The sequence below is a fragment of the Apodemus sylvaticus genome, chromosome 21 (assembly GCF_947179515.1).
Source record: "Apodemus sylvaticus chromosome 21, mApoSyl1.1, whole genome shotgun sequence".
Lineage (NCBI taxonomy): Eukaryota > Metazoa > Chordata > Mammalia > Rodentia > Muridae > Apodemus > Apodemus sylvaticus.
This window is the reverse complement of record NC_067492.1, coordinates 45,184,423-45,205,689: the sequence shown is the minus strand read 5'-3', so window position 1 is coordinate 45,205,689 and position 21,267 is coordinate 45,184,423. Positions and strand designations below refer to the sequence as shown.

The 21,267-nt window shown below is 42.3% G+C and overlaps 1 protein-coding gene and 1 pseudogene across 2 annotated transcripts in view; one reads left to right on the top strand and one right to left on the bottom strand.

The window, feature by feature from the left end:
- Window positions 1–21,267, bottom strand: part of LOC127672159 (protein arginine N-methyltransferase 9-like) — a 217,329-nt pseudogene that overhangs the window by 111,861 nt on the left and 84,201 nt on the right.
- Window positions 1–21,267, top strand: part of LOC127672155 (transmembrane protein 184C-like) — a 250,674-nt gene that overhangs the window by 181,636 nt on the left and 47,771 nt on the right. The gene's annotated exons all lie outside the window — the stretch shown is intronic.

Here is a 21,267-nt window from a genome sequence, read left to right as displayed (position 1 = left end):
ATTTTAGTGGGATTGCTTCAAGTTTCTGTCCATTTAGTTTGATGTTAGCTACCGATTTGCTGTATATTGCTTTTACTATGTTTAGATATGGGCCTTGAATTCCTGTTCTTTCCAAGACTTTAAGCATGAAAGGATGCTGAATTTTGTCAAATGCTTTTTCTGCATCTATTGAGATGATCATATGTTTTTTTTCTTTGAGTTTGTTTATGTAGTGGATTGCATTGATGGATTTCTATATATTGAACCATCCCTGCATCCCTGGGATAAAGCCTACTTGATCATGGTGGATAATCGTTTTTTATGTGTTCTTGGCAAGAATTTTATTGAGTACTTTGCATCGATGTTCATAAGGGAAATTGGTCTGAGTTCTCTTTCTTTGTTGGATCTTTGTGTGGTTTTGTTATCAGCATAATTGTGGCTTCGTAGAAGGAGTTGTATAGTGTTCCTTCTGTTTCTATTTGGTGGAATAGTTTGAGGAGTATTGGTGTTAGGTCTTCCTTGAAGGTCTGATAGAATTCTGCACTGAAACCATCTGGTCCTGTGATTTTTTTGGTTGGAAGACTTTCTATGACCCCTTCTATTTCGTTAGGGTTATGGAACTGTTTAGATGATCTATTTGGTCCTGATTTAATTTTGGTTTTGGTATCTGTCTAGGAAATTGTCCATTTCCTCCAGATTCTTCAGTTGTGTTGAGTATAGGCTTTTGTAGTAGGATCTGATGATTTTTTTTGAATATCCTCAGTTTCTGTTGTTATATCCCCCTTTTCATTTCTAATTTTGTTAATTTGGATACTTTCTCTGTGCCCTTTGGTCAGTCTGGCTAAGGGTTTATCTATCTTGTTGATTTTCTCAAAGAACCAGCTCCTGGATTCGTTGATTCTTTGTATGGTTCTCTTTGTTTCCACTTGATTGCTTTTTAGCCCTGAGTTTGATGATTTCCTGTCTTCTTCTCCTCCTTGGTGAATTAGCTTCTTTTGTTCCAGAGCTTTCACATGTGCCATTAAGCTGCTAGTGTATGCTCTCTCCAGTTTCTTTTTGGAGGCACTCAGGGCTATGAGTTTTCCTCTTAGCACTGCTTTCATTGTGTCCCAAAGATTTTGGGTATGTTCTGCCTTCATTTTCATTAAATTCTAAAAAGTCTCTGATTTCTTTCTTTCTTTCTTCTTTAGCCAAGTTGTCATTGAGTAGAGTATTGTTCAGCCTCCATGTGTATGTGGGCTTTCTGTTGGTTTTGTTGCTATTAAAGACCACTCTTACTCCATAGTGGTCTGATAGGAGGCATGGGATTAATTCGATCATCTTATATTTGTTGACCAATTATATGGTCGATTTTAGAGAAGGTTCCATAAGGGGCTGAGAAAACGGTATATTCTTTTGCTTTAGGGTGAAATGTTCTATAAATATCAAATTGGTCCAAAGCTTCAATTAGTTTTATTGTGTCCCTGTTTAGTTTCTGTTTTCCTGATCTGTCCATTGAGGAGAGTGGAGTGTTGAAGTCCCCCACAATTATTGTGTTAGGTGCAATGTGTGCTTTGAGCTTTAGTAAAGTTTCTTTTACGAATGAGAGTGCCCTTTCATTTGGCGCATAGATGTTCAGAATTGAGAGTTCTTCTTGGTGGATTTTTCCTTTGACCAGCAAGAACTGTCCTTCCTGTCTCTTTTGACGACTTTAAGTTGAAAGTCAATTTTATCTGATATTAGAATGGCTACTCCTGCTCGTTTCCTGAGACCATTGTCTTATAAAATTGTCTTCCAGCCTTTTACTCTAAGGTAGTTTTTGTCTTTGACACTGAGGTGTGTTTCCTGTATGCAGCAAAATGTAGGGTCCTGTTTCCTTATCCAGTCTGTTAGTCTATGTCTTTTTATTGGGGAATTGTGTCTATGGATGTTAAGAGATATTAAGGAATAGTGATTATTTCTTCCTGTCATTTTTGATGTTATTTTTATATTTGAGTGGTTATCTTGTTTTGGGTTTTATGAAAGAATGTTACTATCTTGCTTTTTCCAGGGTGTAGTTTCCCTCCTTGTGTTGGAGTTTGCCTTTGATTATTCTTTGTAGAGCTGGGTTTGTGGAAAGACATTGTGTAAATTTGGTTTTGTCATGGAATATCTTGGTTTCTCCATCTATGGTGATTGAGAGTTTTGCTGGGTATAGTAGTCTTGGCTGACCTTTGTGTTCTCTTAGAGTCTGCATGAGATCTGCCCAGGATCGTCTAGCTTTCATGGTCCCTGGTGAGAAGTCTGGTGTAATTCTGATAGGTCTTCCTTTATATGTTACTTTCCCTTTTTCTCTTACTGCCTTTAGTATTCTTTCTTTGTTTAGTACATTTGGGGTTTTGATTATTATGTGATGGGGAGATATTTTTGTTCTGGTCCAGTCTGTGCTAAGCTTCTAAATGATTACTAATGGCTGAGGAATGTCTGTTCGCAGTGTTCACATCTTTGATGGAAAACCAAGGTGCCACATAGAGTATGTTGTTCCTGAGTTTTAAGTAATATATTTTTCCTCTGTGTCAGGCAAATGCTCTGCCTAGGAACCACAATCGCCACTGATAGACTTCTTAAATGTTACTTGATTTTTCTGTCTCATGTTTATTATTTCATGATGTTTAATTACATGCTATTTTACTGTTTTGTACTTTATAACTCTGTTCTTTCTTTTTGGTGACAACTTTGGCTTTTCTCTTTCTCTAGCTATTTATTTGAGATAATATTTTTCATCAAATATATTATGGTTATGGTTTCTCTTACCCCCAACTCCTCCCAGATCCTCCCCATTTCCCACCCACCCAGGCCTCTTTAAAAAATTACTAATATACAAGAAGATGAAATAAAATCAAACAAATCAGAACAGTCAGGGTTTCATTGCTGTGAAGAGACACCATGACTATTGCACCTCTTATAAAGGAAAACATTTAATTGGGGCTGGCTTACAGGTCCAGAGGTTTTATCCATTATCATCATGGCATGACACATGGCAGCACGCAGGAAGACATGGTGCTGGAGGAGCCAAGAGCTCTACATCCTGATCTAAAGTCAGTCACGAGGAGGTTATTCCACACTTGGTGGAGCTGGAGTCCTAGGAGACATCAAAGCTCACCCCTGTGGTGATGCACTTCCTCCAAGAGGCCACACCCACTCCAACAAGACCACACCTCCTGTTAAAGCCACTTCCCCTGGGCCAGGCTTTCAAGCAGGATAGTAACAATCTTTAAGGAAATAACTAGAATTTTAAGTTCCTGTTCAAATAAATTGAATGTCACTTAATCATACATGACAACCATGGTTTTCAGTTGCTTTCTATTACCTATATCAAAATCACTCTACAGCCAAGCTCATTCTGACAATGGATTCTGACAACTTTAGTAATGACTTTCATGATAAATGTTCCCACAGAGTAGTCTCTATAAAAACACCACACTGCTGTGCATAGAGTGGTCCATTTTCAACCTGGAATGACATCCAAAGCAGAAGGTGGTGCTGCTTCAAGGTGGGGTTCTGTGCTTTGGAGATTGTGATAGTTTATACCTGCTCAGCCCAGGGAGTGGCACTATTAGGAGGTGTGTCCCTGTTGGAGTAGGTGTGGCCTTGTTGGAGTAGGTGTGCCACTGTGGGTGTGGGCTTTAAGACCCTCATCCTAGCTTAAAAAAAGAGTTGCCTTGGCCATGTTGTCTGTTCACAGCAGTAAAACCCTAACTAAGGCACTGCCCCACAGAGGCCTGTAGCCTTCTCACAGTGACCTTCACATGGATGCTAAGCCCAACCCAGATAAGCATTCTTCAAGACTGACTGGCTGGCTCAACACAGACTAATGCATCAAGGCTCTTCATTCAGATACCAAGCACGTTTTCATGTGACAATGTCTGCATTCTCCTTGCCTCATAGGGTAAGGTAAATTTGATTTCATAAAATCTAGCATAAACAGTTTTTTTTAAAGGTAGGTAGATTTTTTTTCTGCCAAGATTTGAGGGGAAGATTTGAATGAGTGAAGGGCTGCTGCATTCTCTGTAGTTCCCTGTCATATGGAGGGAAGTTTGTGAGCCTGCTTGAGATGAAAGTGACCTCTCTTGTTTTCCCTTCAAGACAGGGGGAATAAAGAAGTAATAATTTGAAGAATGAGGAGAGGTTTACCATACGACTGTGTGCTTCCTTTGTACCAGCTCTAATTTTAAATGGAGCTAGATGTTTATGGCACTAGTTGTTATACACATCTTCCTGATATAATTAGATATTCTGTGCCTCTCGTCTGTATATGATATAGCAGCTCACTTCTTTAGGCAGCTTAAAAATACGATTTAGAATCATCTGGAAGCCAATTGGCAGGATATAACATTCTCTACTCTTGGTCAATTGGCAGGATATAACTTTTTCTACTGTTGCTCTCTCTATTGGGTATCATCGGGTTGACACTTTTAACATTTGTTGAATGTGTGTTATTGTAGTCCTGTAGCATGGTAGATAGTGTGAAGAAGCCAGCCCTTCCTCACAGTCCTAATTTGTCCACCCCAGAGCATAACTCTGTAAAGTATTATCTTTCAATTTAGTAGACGTGATTTTGTTCCACAGTGAAACCGTGCTATGTGCTATTACTTGTTTAGAAAAGAATATTTCTTTAAACCATCAGATGGAAGGCAGACTGTAAGGGAAATGCTTCTGCCAGTGTCCATCTCTCACTCTGAAAATTTGGCTTAGCTCGGGCCTTATGCTGTTTTCATCCATTTACCCCTTCAGCCTCTGATGTCATTGTAAACTACCTGAATGCATGCATCAGCTTCCAACTTAGTACTTTCAATTCTGAAAAAGCAAAATTAAAAGGCGGCAGTGCCTAAGGAGCGTGGGATCACAGAAGCTGCAGGCTTTGGCGGCTTGCTTTGCTCATCTGTGATGGACTTCATGAAACCAGTTCCTGGGTGTGTTACATTTCATAATGATGACCAGCCTCTCAGAGGACTTAGCAAAGATAGTACAAGGATCCCATGTTGTGGAGAGCCCTGGGCTTGTATTTTGATGCTAATTCCACTCCTCAGAGGGGCTGCAGCTGAGGAGATGCCTTGTGAACCTTCTCCCCACCTTAACTTTTCACATAAAGGCTTAAGCCAATGATTGGGCAGGAGGAAGTGGGAGGAGCTGAGAGAGAAGGGGAGGAGCAATGGGAGATCAAGGGAGAGGGAGGAGAGAGAGAGATGCTCATGGCCTGGAGAAACAGCAAGTTATATGGGATAAGATAGATGGAAATGGAGTAGTGTAGCGGGAGGTCTGCCCCATCTCAGCTTGTAGCTTGTTTTGTTAACTGACTGAGTTGAGCTTTCTTTTGCCAGGGAATTGGGTTGGAAACAATGTAGCAACAAAATGGTGCCCAACGTTTGTTTAGAACCTAACAAACCTGAGATTAAACGTTAACTGCTCCTGAAGCCCTGAACTGCTTGGGCAGTAGATACAAAGGGTTCCGGACCAGGTAATTCATTGATATACAAGAGATATATAGCATCTTGATACTTAAAGATGGGAAAATCAATACATGTCTTTTGGCTTTATGTCATGATAATTTGAATGGTTTGACAGGGATGGATTTAGAGGAAAAACTCATTGGTATTGCAATACTTATTCTCTTGATTTACTATGTCATCTCAAAAGACAGGGTCCTAGACAAAAAAATTCCCTGCCTTAGAAAAGAGATTACAAGTAAAACTAGAACTAAAGGTTCAGGATTTCATAGGTCAAAATAAGGCAGATGCTGCAATATTAGAATTACAACACAAAGAGAAACTAAGATTATAGAAGCATAGTGGGAGGTCTGCCCAATCTAGGCTTGTAGCTTGGTTTGTTAACTGAGTTGAGGTTTCTTTTACCAGAGAATTGGGTTGGAAACAAAGTAGCAAGAATCCCACAGCCTTTGCTTAGAGAGGAAAGCAGACTGACTTCAAGCTTATGGCTCTCAGCCCCTCTCCGGCATGTAGGCTCTGGAACTGTTCCAACAGGCCTGCTGGACTTAATAAGTAAATTCAGAAATTCAGGGCAGCATTCAAAATGTGAGGGTTTCCTTAATTTACCTTTAGCTGTTGATTTGTTTCAAATTCTAAAAAAAAGTTGGTTTTTTTAGACCAACTTTTGGTCTAAAAGTTGCCTGAGAAATTGAGATGCTATACCTCAATGTGTGTGTGTGTGTGTGTGTGTGTGTGTGTATATATATATATACGTACATGTATATGCATATATGTGTAATATTTGGACATGAGATGATATAACCTTGATTCTTTGACAATGCAACTACCAGAAATATGATGATCTTTGGTTAATCTAGTTGATATAAGCAAATAGTATCACCATACTGAATGGCACAATGTCCCTGGGTGGTAGATGATATTTTTTATGTAGGGATAGCATCATCATTTAAGTATTCATTGAAAAAGATGGACTGTAAATGGCTTTGGTATTTTAAAGACCTGTCAGTCTATGGCTGTGTACCATAGCTTGGTCTTGGCAAGCTTTCAGTTTCAAGTTAGGGTCACTGGTAATTTGCCAGTTATTGCCATCTTTCTGTAGCTTTTTAAACTTTTAAGAAGAGACTAGTTCGTAGGGGCTGGAAAATGGCTGAGCAGTTAAGGGCAAGTGTTCTTGCAGAGGACTCAGATTTGGTCCCAGTATCCACACAGTGGTTCACAATCGTTGGAAATTCTGATTCATGAGATTTCATGCCTTCTTTTGACCTCTGTGGGCACCAGGCATGAATATGGTATATATACATATGTGCAGAGAATAACATATAGACACATAAAATAAATAAACCTTAAAGTTCCATATGCAATGGGTGCCATTTAACTCAACATTAAAGTCAGATATTTAAAGTCACACTGTGGTTTAACAAGCCTCGGGAACGTGCATGGTGACTCTCAGAGATATGTTTTCCTATGGAAACAGATGTAAGGAATTGATAAGTCAAAATCTCAATAGTTTAACTCTAGAGATGGCTAGCATCACAATGGAGGCTATTTTATTTGTCACATAATTCATTCACACCCTTATTTGTGAAAACAAGATTAATTTGGAGACAGTGGTATACCTGGCTTTCTGGGGCTAAGCAATCTAGAGAACTCTTTTGTAATTGCTCTAAAGTACTAATGATCCAAGACATCACCATTTATGCCATTTACAGAAAATTAGTAAAGGGGAGGGAGTTTCAATAAAGCAGTAAGAACATAAGAGTTCTATATTAGAGGCTCACAGTCTTAATATCACAGGATGGATGTTCAGGAGGTCTTTACCTCCTAAAACCTTCGTTCTATGTATTTGTACTGTTCATAGTTTTATAGTCTATGTGTTACCACTTATCCACCACACTGGAAACAAAGCAGGAATCTGACTTCCAAAGAGGCATCTTTAATGGCAATGCCACCGACGACCCTCTTGTCACCTTTTGTAATCTGTCCTGCCAGGTGGCTCCTTTCAACAAAGCATGGGACCGGGCATGGGAGCACATGGCTGCACAATGCTGTGAACCCCAAAGTTTTCCCTGCTGGTTGGGGTCTAGCTGGGGAACCCAGGGCTCTGTGCATGTTAGAGAAGCCTCTGAGCTACATACTCAGCTCCTAAAATAGTTGTTGTAAGTGGTCGTTTTATTTTAGTGTAAAACCTACCCATTTAAAAACAAAACAAAACAAAGGAGAAATATGATCCTTCATTTTCTACTTCATCAAAGTTAAAAGTGAACATTAGCTCTCATTGGAGCGCAGACAGTGTTGATGCTGAGCCTGAATACAGGCAAACCAATACACACTTCTCTGTGATGCTACCATAGTTTGGAGATTCTAGGCAGTCAGAGAAACAATGTATTCAGCATTGCACATGTGATACGTGTCCAATTCCCCATGGTGTCTGCAATTTAACCTGAATTTGAAAATGCTGCCACCCATGACGAGCCCCAGCTCAGATTGTCCTGTGATACTGAAAGGTATTTTCCTGGCTCTGAGGCACTGGTAAGCAAGGATTCAGAAGACACTTTGAGGACAGGCCCCATACCATGTGGGGCATGGTATCTAGAAGGTAAACACTGAAAGTGGGTTTGAGCTGCCATTTATTTTATACTCCATAGTAATGAATCCACCTAGAGTCCAGTTTCCTCACCTATAAAGTGAGAATAACAGAGAGCTGTGTAATAATATTGGTGCCAGAACAAAAGGAGCTAACATGTGAATAATCAGGTCTAACAGTTATCATTCTTGTGTGTGTGTGTGTGTGAGAGAGAGAGAGAGAGAGAGAGAGAGAGAGAGAGACAGAGACAGAGACAGAGACAGAGAGAGTGAGAGTGTTTGCCATGTACGGAACTGTCATATCTTTTCATAATTACAATTAACTAAGACATAGACCTCATAACCAGTATGTGAGTCTAAAATATTTGAGGCTATGGAACTGCAAAGATGATAAGATAATCTGTGTTCTTCACATATGGATTTATGTCTGTATTCCTTAACATAGTTCCCAAAGATGGCCTCAAGAGCCAGGCTGCATTTGAGGAGATGAAGACAAAGTATATCAAAAAACTGAGGAAATTGGTCACCAAGTGTCCCAACAGTTCTGGACAGAGTTGGCAGAGGTTCTCCCAACTGAACAAGCTTTTAGACTTCATGCATGATGTAAGTAGAGCCCTTGATCTCCACAAAGTTGGTACACAGTGACTACATATGCATGTGTGTACACATACACAAGCACTCCCCCCCACACACACACACAAAGACTTGGCACAATAAAGCCGGATAAGTGGCTTCACATGGCTTTGGAAAGAATGGAAGCACCCAGAGGGAGACTGCAAGAGTAGAACTCCAGTTACAGTGCCCTTTCTTTGTCTAACCTTGGGAGAGAGGCTGTGTACAGAAAGGGTGTGGCTCTGTGCCCTGAACTATTGAAGGCTCTCAGATTTACTACAGGTGTCAGATAGAGTTTCACATTTTTGTTTGCAATTTAGGAAATGTTTGGTTCATAAAAATGTTTGCTTTTACATTGCATAAATAGTGTCCATCTTCCACAACTATTATTCTAACAACCCAATCTTTCAAAAACATTATTAGTGGTCCTGAGCCAGCTTGGATCATCTCAGTCTGTGCCAAATGTTGAACCCTATAGTCATTAGTCTTCATAGGAAGCATCTCTCATGTTCTGGGTAAATAGAGAAAGTAGATTCTGGATTTGTTTCTTGTTTCATCAATCAAAGATCTAGCTGAAGTGTTGGTTGTCAGCTTCCACAGAATAACAAGCCAGACAGCTCTCTGTTCCTTGTGTCGCTTTTCTAGCTCTTTCTCAAAGAATGTTCTATATGGTTGTTCTGCTCAATGAGTTTTTCATATTTAAGAAATTTTCAACACTTTCATTTGGAGACTTTATTATCTAGGTTTGGCTTGTATGGTTTGAATGATAGATTTCTCTACTCTGGGAGGAAAATGTTGACAGACTCAGCGGCCAAGGTTATTTAAGAGTCCAGCTTATGGCCCTGCAGTGTTCCCTCTGTGATGATGGCCCAGGAGCACAGGTCACTTCCTAGTGCTTTGTATGGAGATCACTGCTTTCTCTGAACTTCTCCAATAACAAAGGGCAAGCTCCACTTCAGGTGAACTCAGAAATAAGTGGTTGTGGCCTTACAGTGTAATTGGAAACATCTTAGAAATGTAGGGTGGTGGTTGGCAAGGCTCATGCCTCACTCTGAAGGAAACATGGGGTGGGTGGGACAGGTAGAAAATCTTTCCTGTGTTTGGTGTTATTTCTGCTTATTACCTGCAAGACATCAGATTGTACCTTCCCCACTGATCTCATTGAAATCCCTCCCTAAAAGAGATAATGGTGGGATCTTATAGATCATTCTCAGTGAATTCTGTTCATTGTACAAAGGTAAAGAATACTATCAAATTTTGTATGTGGACCTGGAGACATGGATCAATAAATAAGAGTGCTTTCTAAGCAAGCCTGAAGAACTGAGTTCAAATCCCCAGTGCCCACCTAATAGCCAGGCATGGCTGTCCTCATAGGCAGGAAGCTTGTTGGAGCTTACTAGCTACCAGCCCAGCTAGCTGTAGGTTCACGAGAGACCCTGCTTTAAGGGAACAAGTAAAAGAGAGAGAGCAGGGTATCCAATATCTCTCCTCTGCCGCCTACTGTAGTTGGGGAATACCTGTGTCGTCCAGGTTGATTCGACATAATTTAGTGTCTTGGGGTTCTATTATTTAGACATAGTTGATGTACATTAAAAATACATAGTTTAAGTTTTGAAACAGCCATATATCCAGGGCACTAGCACAGCAACCAAGCTAGTGCCATATCTAGCCTCAGATGCCTCCCACCTGCTGAGGTGATGACCTTTGAGCTCTTTCTGGGCAGGATGTTCTCTATGGTTTCCTTGTGAAAAGCATTGACCTTGAGCATTACAGTGTCACACAGAAGTGTGTCCTGTAGAGATGGTTTCGTGAGCCTCCCTCAGTCGCCATGGCTGTCCTGGGGCTCATCCGTGCTGTTTGGGTGTTCAGAAGCTCGGCGTGCTCTCTCTGTCAGGGTTTCTGCATGGTACACCACTGAGTGAACACACCACAGCTCACTCATGGAATCCACCTGCTGATGGACACTTGACTTTCCTAGTTTGGAGTAGTCTGTGTAAATCTGAACAACTCTGCCCCAGTCGTTGTGAAGACAGATGTTGTCTCTTTTCATGGGGACTATCAGGCAGTGGAATTCCCGGTGGACACTGCACATATATTTTTGTTTTTATAAGACATACCAGAACATCATCCAAAATCACTAGTTTTGCATTCCCATGTGATGTACCTGAGAATGCAGAATGTCCCACACCCTAGCTAACGACGCTGGGCATGGCTAGTTATTTTTAGTTTGAGTGTTTTTCTTTGCTGTATGTTGGGAGTCAGTATGGTTTTTAATTTACATTTTCCCAATGATTGGTGGGATTAGACATCTTTTTGTACACTTGTTCCGTGTGGTATTCATTCTAATGTTTTGCTCTCCTTTTCTTTAAATTTTATTGCTTATTATCGGTTATGATTTTAACAGCTTTTAAATAGAGTAGCTACACACATCATTATTATTAGATATGTGATTTTTAATTTTTTCTTATCTGTGTCTCTTCATTACATTCCCTTGGGGAAAATGGCTTTTGAAAGAAGTTTTCTGTGAATATGTACACACTGTGCAGTGTGTGCACTTGCATATAGTATGTGCGCTTACTGTGCAGTGTGTGCACATACTGTGCAGTGTGTGCATTTACTGTGAAATGTGTGTATTTTACTGTGCAGTGCATGTACTTGCTGTGCAATGCATGTGCTTGTTGTGCAATGCATGTGCTTGCTGTGCAGTTGTGAACTTTGCTGTGCAGTGTGTGAACTTTGCTTGCACTGTGTGTATTTTCTTACAATTTGTGTACTTTCCTGTGCAGTGCATGCTCTTGCTCTACAGTATGTGCACTTTCAGTGAGTATGTGCAGTCAGAGGACACCCTCCGGGTTGGCCTCCACCTGCTGCCTTGCTGGAGACAAGAGCTTTTGCTCTCTAACACGCCATACTAGGAGATAGGCCATAGAGCTTTCAGTCTCCACCTCTTGCCTCTCACACTATTTCTGTGGCTCTGGGGGTCCAAACTCTGGTCATCACATTTGCACAACAAGCTTTTTTACCACCCAGCCATCTTACAAGCCTAGACTTTTTTTAAGGTTAGCAAGTACTACAGCAGATGCTTGAGATCATCAACTTGTAAAAAGAAAGCAGGTATTTTGCTTTGCCATTTTAGGGACTCCCACGTTGACTGGTTGGCTTGCCACTTTGGCCAGTACCATGGCAGCACATCATGGCAAGGGGTGTGCAGCAAAGCAAGAACCACTGAGATTTTAGGGAGCCCCAGAAAGAAAGAGAAGAAATGTGGGTCCCACGTTGGCTTTGAGTGCACACATAGCTCCAGGCAGCTACAGACTTCCCACAAGGCCCCATCTCTGAAAGCTTCTGCACCTGTCCCTGGCAGCAGGACCCTGCCACAGGGATGCCATTGGGTGACAGTTCCAGCAAAGGAGTTCAGAGGCTGTTGCTGGCATTCCCACTCTTGTTTTTGGTGCTGTGTCTGGAAGTCCTCAGATCAGCCAAGGCCACACTTAGGTTTTCCGTGAACATTTCTGTAAATTCAAACACCTTATTCTACCTGGATGAAGGTAAATGTACATTTGAAATTGTTTTTATTCGGTAATATTTTATTTTATGATATCAGAGATGTTTGCTCATTAAGGTGATGGGAAAAAATCATCTAGAGCATTCCCTTTATTTTTCAGTTCGGGATGGAACCCCGGGAAGTGCACGGGGATTCCAGAGGAACACTGGGAAGCACACAGGAATTCTAGAGAAGCCTTTCTAAGCATTCATGCTTACTAGGCCTGGGGGATACCCTCAGTGTTTTCCTTTGAGTAAATCCTTGAATTAACATTGTGGTGTTTTCCTCAAAGGAATTAATTGCTACACCAGCATACTGGTTCTGTACTTCCAGCCGAGTTCTAGTTACTTAGTGAAAGAGAGCATTTGTTCTTGATCCTCGGACAAGTAAGAATCAATTACATCATATACATGGAAATTGTGCTTCCAAAGCTCACATTGTTTCCTGTCTCTCAGGACACAGGTCCACAGCTCCCAGGACACACACATATGCCCACAGTTCCTGGGCCACATGTCCACAGCTCCCAGGACACACATATGCCCACAGTTACTGGGCCACATGTCCACAGCTCCCAGGACACACACATATGCCCACAGTGCCCAGGACATACACATATGCCCACAATTCACGGGCTACACCTCCACAGCTCCCAGGACATTTCTTCCACATGGTGCACATATGTGTGGCAGAACGGTGCCAAGGTGAGTGAAAAGAACATTCTGCATTTCACACACTGACAGCTGAGTGCTTAGCCAACAGCTTTTATGAATCAGAACACCTCTGAACATCAATCTTTCCCCAAAACGATGTTTCAAGGACCACAGCTATGGGGAGACTCCAAGAAGTGTAGGGGTGTGTTCTGCATTGCTGATGTTTGGGTATTGTGTGTAAAGAATAGGTAGATTTTTATTCTATTAGCATGGACAATCATTTTTAAATTATTACTAAGAGAGGTGAGACATCTCCTGTGGTATAAGAAGAATGTGTCTAATTAATTTATTGTTTGTTTTTATGCATTCTCAGAAGTTAAGGTCTGTAGTATTTAGTAAATAGAAAAAATGGTGAGTACTGTATCTGGAGGCAAAATTGCCCTGTTCTATTAAATATTGTAAGAGTTACAGTTTTATTTTGGTACACAAGGGTCACAAAAATGTGACCACATCTAGTAATAACAGTACCAGGAGAACTAATCTGAATCAGCTTAGCATCTGTAGAGGGAGATAGGCTCGGGTGCTGAAGCATATCCCATGCACTGTGGTGGCCTGGCAGGCTCATGCATGCATGCCCATGTAGTTATTCCCTTGACAATGCACCTCTGCTGCTATGTGCCAGGACCAAAGGGGCAAGAGAGAGCAAGATGCCCATCCTCGGGGAGCTCACACACCTTCTGGAAGAAGCTTTCTGTCTGCAAGGGCATGGCTGTGTACAAGGGGAACCCGATGGCAGCTGAAGGTCAAGGTGGGCACAGCCTGAATGGTGGCCTCATTACAACCCTTCTAATTTGCCATTAGTCTCATAGAGAAGATGTTGGAGCCAGCTGTGCTTGGCAGAAACTTTAAGGGGTGTCAGAGAACTCTTATAGATACCACAGGCCCAGAGAAGGATTTCTAAGGTTTCTGAGCAGCAGGTGGCAGCTGGAACTTCCCAGGCTCACTGTAAGTGTCCCTGACACTACTGTCATGATGAGCACAGGCTGGCAACAGCACTCATTGCAGGCTGGGCTGACTGGGGAAGCCCGGAAACAGCCGTGTGCTCTCCAGTCTCATTTGGACTTTCCCCATCAACCTCTGGAACCCTTCAGTTTCGTGATGCACGCTGACACACCCTGAAGGCTGTGTTTCTGGTTGTTCATTACAACGCACCGTGGGGAGGAGAGCTGTCTAGGCTTCTGCACTGCCCCCAGTATCCTAGGCAAATGCTTGTGTCTGACCATCTCACCTAGATGGGACTTGCTTGTTAGCTGGGCAGGCATCAGACTGTCATGCAGATCTGTTCCCATGACTGATGGGAAGGCACTAAGTGTGCCCAGTCATGTACATGCATGTAAATGCTGGCATTTGCATTTGCATTTACAAGTTTCTGATTTTAATGGTGTAGTGTGGTCCAGCATTTCTCTGGGTGGGCTGTACTGATAGATAATTGTTACCATCTGAAATATGTGGTATAATTGAAAAAAATATGTATGTCAAATATATTTAGTTCCAGGTGTGGTAGCACAGGTCTGTGGCCCCAACACTAGCAGTCTGAGGCAGGAAAATCATAAGTTCCAGACCAGCCTGAGGTATGGAACAAGTTGAGGCCAGCATGGGCTACATAGTGACCTGCCTGAAGATGGTTTTCAAATAAATAAATAAATAAATAAATAAATAAATAAATAAATAAGGGCCAGAGAGATGGATCAGGGATTAGCAAAGCCTTCTGGTATTAGAAGACCTGAGTTTAGTTTCCACAACCTACATTAGGCAGCTCCCATTGACTGTAACTCCAGCTCCAGAGAATCCAGGGCCCTCTACTTGCCTCTGACACACACACACACACACACACACACACACACACACATGCACACTACTTAAATGGTCCCAATGAGTCAGAATATGTGATAGATAAATATGTAAGAGATGACTGAGTGTCCTATATACAGCCTGTCATCTAAAGTTTGGTGATGTCAGATTTTGGTAGCTGAAGGAGAAAATCCTTGATGAGTTTTGTAGGGTGCTCTGATGGGGTGTTTCTTCACCAGTGGTCTACAGGTCACCTCAGCTGGTGACTTTGATTATATCTCCCTTCTTTGTATTTCTAAGCATCATTAGAAGGTTATGGAGAGAAATGGTGAGCCAGTTGTACAGCAGCTGTTCTGTCAGCAGTCACCCTTGCCAGGTGTGGCAGTTGACATTTAAACTTATTAAAATAAAATGACGTTTAAAATTAAGTCATTTGGTGCCATGAGCACTGAATACTCAGTATTCTTTAAATACACAGTAGGGTAGGGCATGCAGCTACCGGCCACAGAGTTAGACTAGGAAAAAACTTTTCTACAGATGCACGAGGGAGTGAGATGGGGAATAGGTCGACTGAGAAGCAGACGGTGAGGTGCAGGTGGGAGAGGGTGGGTGGGGAGCAGGGCTTTCAGACCATGACATGTCCAGGTGCTGACATGGATGGCTGCAAAGGATTAGAGGCTGAGGGACCAGCCGGGTAAGGAGAGGGAAGCCTGAGGAAAGGAAGCAGGTCCTTGGCTAACACAGGACTATTTGTGCAGGAGATTGGCAGGGGATAGATTCTCGAGGAGATACAACCAACTTGTTTTAGATTTGAACTGTAAGAAACTTCCAGAAGAAATGTTCCCTGAGTGGATGAAGACTTGGGAGGTGGTACTACAGAGTGGTCCCTGAAGCAGCTGGGTGGACAACGGGAAGAGAGTGTGGAGCTGCATCTCCTGGACACACGGTGGCCAAAAGGCTAAAAGGAGGAGGTAGCTGAAGGGAAACAGAGAAGCACCACTGAGAAAGAACCAACAAAGAGTGTGATGGATCAGAGTGTGTGCATGCTGTGCAGGTGATGGCCAAAGGGGCGGAGCCAAAGAAGCACAACCAGCACAGCTTTAAGAAAAAATGTCCAGTAGCTATGGCAACCTGGAGGGGCTGTGGAGAGCAAGCAGTTTGAATGGACTTATTTCCCTCTTTTGAGATTTCCAGTGACTGTATCAAGAGCCACAGAGCAAATGAGGATGAGAGTTAACTCTAAAACAAGTCAAAAGTGTGGCTGAGCACAGCAAGACTTCCTGAATACAGACAGCAGCTGATGGGATGTTTATAATCGGGCATTTTGAATGTGTTTTACAACACACATAAATTATGCTTGGTGACTAAGAAGTCACAGTAGCTTAGAAAACAACTCTCTTGCAAATAACTAAACCCAAATAAACCTCATTCTTCACCTTGACTGTCATGTGAATGTGAATCAGTAAAGGCTTCTTGTCGTATTGTGTGCATGTGTGTGTATTGGGTGTGTGAATGACATCACTTTGCACCAGAGGCAACCACAGCAACCAGAGCTGATCATGTGTCCTGTGACAGAATCCCAGACCTGACCTCACCTGTCACTTTCACAGCATGATTGACTAGGGGGACATTAACTTTGGGTTGTATCTCTCAACATTTCCTGCCTGCTCTTGGTTTCCACAGGCCGACTCTTACAACAGTTTTTGTTGTGGTTTGTTTAGGATATTATTGATTTGTAGAAAATCTACATAGTTTTTTATCATATAAGTGGTTAACAAATATTTTCTTATTCCATATTTTGTTTTATTTGTGTATCAGAATCATCCTTCTTACCTGCATTTTTACATAGCAGTACTTTTCTGTGTTTAATCCTTAGCTGGAAAAAGTTCAAGTTTTATTTGAATCCAGTTTATTAAAAGGGTTTAGTTTTTAAGTTGGCTACTCTCCTGCCTCACTCTCAGTACACAGGACATTTCCCTTTATATACATTAAGACACAGTCTTTTGTCCCCTATACTAACTCTGAACTTATAATTCTCCTGCCTCCACTTGCACAGGTTTTGAGAGCTTTCGGTAGTCATTGGGAAATATTGGGTCATGTCTTATTTAGGACAGAAGCAATCTTGTATTCTCACCTGAAACTAACACTTGTGTACCACCATGCCTGCTTTCTGGACAATGCTTAAACCATGGAGGAAGGACCGGAAAAGGGTCCTGACTATAGATCTAACATCAGCAGTCACCCAATATACCTCTCTCAACCTAAACTGAAATATGGCTAAGAGAGACTGGGGAAAGTATTTCAATGTTTCACACCTGTGTCAACAAATCTCTCTGGTTACAGTATAATAATGACTACCCAACACCTGGTTTTCTGTGGTGCCTTTCTGCCAGGATTCTCATTAAATCTATCCACAGTCACCTGATGTGAGGTGTAAACCTCACTATTTCATCACTCCCTGTCTTAATTCTTTTCTCTATAAAGAGAAAATAATGGTAATTTTTTTAACCAGAATGTTTTCTTCAATCCTTTTCAAGAGAAATGAATGGTGCTGGGGTCATCAGATACACTTTCATAGGTTTGTGCACAAAGCAGGGACATAGAAAACTGCGCATGAAAAAGATGCCCAGCTTCCCACCTCCTGAGGTCTATTCTCCCTGGCTGGTCAGGTTTCAGTCAGGCCCCGCCCTCTGCGGAATACTTGGCAGCTGCTACCTTGAAATTTTCTCTACACACCTGCAGTGGGAGGTCTCATGAGTCTTGCCATCTGTGCCAGGTCATGTTGCTCAGAAGAGGAGTGTGGAGAGCAATTTGCACCATTGCAGTGTGCAGTGTGCCCAAGGGAAGCTCTTGGAGACAAGCATAGGTGGAGGAGGTCAGGAATGCCATTATTAGAGCCACTTTGTGTGCACATGTGTGTGGTGAATGTATGTGTGTATGTGTATTATTTGTATGTGCATTGTGTTCAGACATGTTTCTGTGGATGCACACACATACACACACACACACACACAGATGTGCCTGTGTATGTTAAGACACAGAGATCAGAAGTTGGCACTGGGTGTTGATTTTCTCTGCCTTATTTTTGAGATGTGGTGTCTTACTGAAGCTGGAGCTCACTGATTGGTTCTTCCCTGCCAATGGGTTCCAGGGATCTGATTTCTCTGCTTCCCCAGAGCTGGCATTCTAGACAAACACAGCATGCCTAGCCTTTCACATGGGTGCTGGGCTCCAAGTGCAGCTCTTTGTGCTTTCAAGACATTATTGTCTTGATCTCTTCCCCAAATTGCTGCAAGTATTAAAAACATACACAAGAAAGAGGGCTAAAATATCGGCATATTAAGCCAAAATGAGCCTGTAGGCCCTGGGTCTCCGGCCTCCTGTAAGTGAATAGAGCAGGCCATCTTGTTTTCAATGGTCTGGCCCCAGTCATGGGTCCAGCTCCATACTGATTTAGATTCTCCTTTTAAAAAAAGATTTATTTATTTAATGTATGTAGGTACACTGTCACTGTCTTCAGACACACCAGAAGAAGGCATCAGATGCCCGTTACAGATGGTTGTGAGCTACCATGTGGTTGCTGTGATTTGAACTCAGGACCTCTGGATGAGTAGTCAGTGCTCTTAACCACTGAGCCATCTCTCCAGCCCCTAGAATCTCCTTTAATAAGAGGCTGAAGTAAGGATCTAATTCCCTGAAATCCTACCTAATATTAAGTTGGTAACAAGTAAGCATGAGGTGGTTGAGATTTTTAGTCTGCTCACTATAGTATACAACTGCAGGAAAGATCTAGGTAATATTGGAAACAATTCAGGAAAGTTCATCCTTCTATATCCAGTAACATGCCAGTGCGTACCAAGCACAGGCCTCTCATTAGATCTCTTTGTTCAGCAATGCTCTAATTATCCCTTTACCTTTAAGCTCCACTTTCTTCTTTCCCATTATGTCATTTTTCTTTGTGTTTTTCACATATACAATAGGCATTATTCACCAGAAGGGAGAGCCCTGGGCTAGAACAAGGCTTGAAAAATAATGTTTCCTTGACAAGCCTAAGGTGACTGTACCTTTGAGATTATTTCTCAGATCTCCCTTCAGGTTATATGGCCTCATTTCTGTTAAGATGACTCTTTGTCCATGTGCTGTCTTGAGGAGTGGAGAACAAACAAGCAACTTTGCCACATTAGCTCAAGGTGGCCCTCTATCCTCTAATTGTAGTGTGTGTATGAGAGAGACAGACAGACAGAAAGATAGGCAGACACAGACAGAGAGATACAATTCACTCTGGTTTTCAAGTTTACTCTTTTAGCTCATATATTACAAGTTTGATTGGGTAGACTCATAAATTTTAGGACCTTGGGCATTGGTCAAGTACAGCAGAATACACAAGGCACAGAAAACAGTTGATCTCATGGCCAAGAAGCAAAAGATAGAGGAAGGGGCTCATTGAGAGCTTCCCCCCAGAGACAAAGGACCTGCCCCCACATCCCACCATCCTAGAGACCAAGCCTTTCAACGCACAGGCCTTTGGGGGACACTCATCATTCAAACTACTCCAGCTTGCACATAGGGCCAAACCTTGCAGCCTTCCATTCTCGGCCAACTAACGACTTTCCTGCACACTTTCAATCCTGATGTTGGGTCCTTCTGTATCAGGCTACTTTTTACATCTGTATCCACTGTCCCTCTGGATAATCTGCTCCAGGAATGTTGCTACTTGTTTGTTTCTGTGTCTCTGCTCTTCAGTAGCTGACAGGAAACAGCTATTGGAACAGTGTAGACACAGGGGCACTACCTTTACCAATGCTTTTCTCTGGCACCATATGGGGAAAGTCCACACCTGTGCCCCTCACTTCCAACTCTCTAAATCCTTGCCGGTAGGGCTGAGGAGATGGCAGATAAGAGCCAAGTGCTGGCTGCTCTTGCAGAGAACTTAGGTTTAGCTCCTGGCAACCACACAGCAGCTCACGACCATTCATAACTCTAGTTCCAGGGAATCTGATGTGCTCTTCAGTCCTGCATGGGCAGCAGATATACACATGATGGATGTGTATTCATGAAGATCTGAAAGACAGACAGAGAGAGAGAGAGAGAGTATTATATCAATCATAAACAGTGCTTCAACGGGAATTCGTGTTTTTACAGTCAGAAAACTATTTTGGAATTGAATATCATGGGGCTAAGTGGGGTTTCAGTCTGAGGAAGGTTCTCAGGTTGCAGATGGCCATGTTCTTACTGGATCCCCACAGGGCTGAAACACCTCATTTTGAGATCACTTTCCCTGAGACTATGACCTCATCTCACCTATGTCCCTTCCTGTCAGCCTTATCTCCAAGTATGGCCACTTGCATTAGGGGTTTAGTTTCAACATATGAATGAGGAGAACCCAGCCTAGTTAGTTACTAGTGGTCAGACTTGACACAGTGTCCAAAGTTCAAAAAACACTTGAGATTAAGGACAGAAGGAACAGCAAGGATCTGGCACCAATCTTTCACAGGAATTTACAGAGAGAGTCAATGAACTAAACACCAGGTAGGGAGGGTTTCAGGGGGAACATTTGAAGTGTCCACACTTGCCACCCTATCTGTTGCTCCTCACAAGTAGAAAGGCCATTGGGAGCTTAGTGATTTCACTGCAGCTGGAAGGGCCTAAGCCAGAACAGAATTGTTTAAGTAGGAATGTGTGCTAGAAACATAGAATCAGAGAATAAATGAAATTTGAAGATTTCTGACTCTGAAAGAGACTGAGAAATGAGAGGACATAGGTAGAGAGGGCCAGGGGTGATGGAAGCTTTGAGTTGTGTGGTTTATTTTTTTTTCTTTTTTTTTCCCCCTTCTCTTCCCCTGTCCTCCCTCCCACCCCTTCCCACTTCCCCGTTCTGGTTTTGCTGAATACTGTTTCACTGAGTCTTTCCAGAACCAGGGGCCACTCCTCCTTTCTTCTTGTATCTCATTTGATGTGTGCATTATGTTTTGGGTATTCCAGTTTTCTAGGTTAATAACCACTTATTAGTGAGTGCATACCATGATTCACCTTTTGAGTCTGGGTTACCTCACTTAGTATGATGTTCTCTAGCTCCATCCATTTGCCTAAGAATTTCATGAATTCATTGTTTCTAATGGCTGAATAGTACTCCATTGTGTAGATATACCACATTTTTTTGCATCCACTCTTCTGTTGAGGGATACCTGGGTTCTTTCCAGCATCTGGCAATTATAAATAGGGCTGCTATGAACATAGTAGAGCATGTATCCTTATTACATGGTGGAGAATCCTCTGGGTATATGCCCAGGAGTGGTATAGCATCCATCTTGGTTCCGGACTCCGGGAATCGGACAGACTGAGGTACACAAACATAATCCGAGGCCAACACCGAGGTGGTCTGAGCCTGACGGGCGTTGGCCTGCACCCAGGCCCTGGGGTAGTCAGGGGGCCATCGGGGTGCCAACGCAGCCAGGGGTTTTTTTTGCCCAGGCCTGTGTGGTTTATTTTTAAGGTTAGAGGCATTAACTAGAGCTTATCCCCAAGATTGCTTTAATTTTTCATGTAACTATTCAGCTATTTAATCCTCTTAGAATATAGAAAT